General features: G+C 38.7%; 1 long non-coding RNA gene across 1 annotated transcript; it reads right to left on the bottom strand.

Moving 5' to 3' along the window:
• Positions 1 to 212: 212 nt before the first annotated feature.
• On the bottom strand, positions 213 to 1,094 carry LOC135075310 (uncharacterized). The gene is made up of 2 exons (XR_010258003.1): positions 507 to 1,094; positions 213 to 352 (listed from the first exon to the last, which is right to left on the bottom strand). It is a non-coding gene; the product is annotated as an uncharacterized LOC135075310 (long non-coding RNA).
• Positions 1,095 to 2,651: the final 1,557 nt, after the last annotated feature.

The raw sequence follows: 2,651 nt of genomic DNA, 5'->3' as shown, positions 1-2,651 counted from the left end.
CGGTACATCTTGAGATCGATCTATTGGAACTTGAATATTCGAAGGTTGATCACTAAAGTGTGAACTACATTGTCTGTTGGACAATTCAAACTCGATAGTCTTCCTTTTATCAACACTATCTTGTTCACATTGCAGCTCAATAGATGGTTCTTTCAAAACTTCACTTTCAGTTTTCTTATCTTCCTGAAACTTGACGTCTCTTGACACCACTATTTTTCTTTTCTCGGATATCCACACCCTATAGCCACCAGATTCAGCCGGGTAGCCCACAAAAATGCCGGGAGAACTTCGTGCTGCGAACTTATCCTTTCCTGGCTCCTTTTCCAAAACATGAACTTTCGCACCGAATGTTCTGAAATAACCAATATTTACAGGTTTATTAAACAATTTTTCATATGGAATTTCTCCATTCAAGCTGCTAGTCGGACATCTGTTACGCAAATAACACGCGGTTGCAATAGCTTCCGCCCAAAAACTTGCTGGTAGACCAGAGGATAATAACATACATCTTGCCTTCTCCAGTAAGGTGCGATTCATCCGTTCTGCAATTCCATTACTCTGCGGTGAATACGGCGTAGTCAACCTCCTTTTTATTCCATTTTCTTGTAAAAATTTCGAAAAATCACTATTCACAAATTCCTTGCCATTATCGGAATGGAAATATTTTATTTGTTTACCTGTCAAATTTTCGATCTGACATTTAAATATTTTAAACTTTGACAAGACGTCACTTTTATTTTTCAACATAAAAACTTCACACCAACGAGTACAATCATCAATAAATGTAACAAAATATTTGTTTCCCGCATTTGATTGAACTCTCATTGGGCCTACCACATCAGAATAAATTATTTTTAACTTTTCGTCACATGGCTGACTGGACTTCACAAAAGGCAACGCAACCATCTTTCCCTTAGCACACACATCACAATCGCGCAATTCAGTATCAGACTTGGTGGCGTCTATGACCGATTTCTTCAGTACTTTCATAAGATCCCTAGCATTCAAATGTCCCATACGCTCATGCCATCTACACAAATCCACATCCTTATCTGATACTACAGATGCCGAAGCATCCTGCTCTCTCAGGTAATACAAATAACCTCTACGATCAGCAGTCAACTTAACTTCACCATCCTTAGTTGCATATGCTACATCACGTTTAAAAGTGACTAGGTATACAACCTCGATCAGTAAGTTTAGAAATCGAAATTAAGTTACTACGTAGATCAGGAACTAACAACGTATCTTCAAATTGGATTTTTCGCGTAATATCATCGTTACATGCTAATATCTTGACAGTACCCTTACCTTGCACGATTGTCAAAGAATCAGTGGCTAATTTCAATTGTTGGTTACTTGGCAATATTTTATCAAACCTGCTTGCGTTGTTACACATGTGCGAGCTGCAACCGCTATCAAACAACCATTCCTGATGAAGACGCTTGGAATCAATAGCTAAACAGTTATCTGAAACATGATACACAGTTAAAGCTTCATGTTCTACAGTCGAACACGACTCAACGCAACTAGATTCTGAAGGTTTCTGTTCTGAAGCCTGAGAAGACTTCTTTTTCTTGCAATCGGATGCCTTATGTCCAAAGTTATGACATTTGAAACATTTATACTTAAACTTTGTTTCAGGTCCAGTCCCATTCTTCTTCTGATGTTTATTTATATACATAGCTCCTTCTATCCTCTCAACTTGGGTATTGCCTCTCGAACTGTATTCTTCGATAATTTTCACCCTAAGTTGTTCAGGCTTTGGCAGCTCGTCTCTACTTTCAATGGCGCATCTGAAGTTCTCATAGCTTGCTGGTAAACTATACAGCAACATAATCGCTAAAAGATCATCATGGATCACGATGTCCATTTCTTCTAACTTATCGACAGCTTCAAAAAATAAATCAAGATGTTCGCACACGTTCTGATCCTCACTCATCTTGTGTAGCATGAGCCTTTTCATCAGGGTCGCTTTTTTCGCAGGTCCACGTGATACGAACAGACTCTCTAATTTCAGCCAAACCTCTCGTGCAGTCTTCAATCTTTTCACATGATGAACAACACTCGGATCCAATGACAAAATCAACTCCGATCTTGCCTTTCTGTCAGCAAAAACCCATGCTGTTGATAATGTCTCATCCGTGGGTTTTGACTTTTCTCCACTTACATATTCCCAAAAATCATTTCTGATCAATAGGGCTTCTACTTGCACTTTCCAACTATCATAAGTTGTCTTTTCTCAATAACTCAATACGTACATTCGACATTCTGTTCACGTCACTTTATACGAAATTGTTTTCACGACAAACTATTTTAAAATGTTACTTTGCTCTGGGGCTCTGGGCCCATAACCCTTGTTAGGGATATATTAAGTCCGCTACAGAGCAATAAACACAGTGGTTGGTAGTAACATAATAAATATATTGGTATCAAAGCACACGTAGAATATTTACAATAGAGAGTTCGGCACAGCCATTATACAGCTAAAAACAACATCACATTTGAATATAAATGACAGTTCTATCATAGCGGTTCCAGCTAGCCAGCTCTACGTTATACAGCATGAAGGTGCTCATCAACAGCAGTCTTGGTACATACGAGTACCTGCCCTGTACTGTGAGTTTATTCACTCTCACCTTGAAGAGGAG

The sequence above is a fragment of the Ostrinia nubilalis genome, chromosome 10 (genome assembly GCF_963855985.1).
Source record: "Ostrinia nubilalis chromosome 10, ilOstNubi1.1, whole genome shotgun sequence".
Classification (NCBI taxonomy): Eukaryota; Metazoa; Arthropoda; class Insecta; order Lepidoptera; family Crambidae; genus Ostrinia; species Ostrinia nubilalis.
The sequence above is the reverse complement of the archived record's forward strand: the minus strand, read 5'-3'. Positions and strand labels throughout refer to the sequence as shown.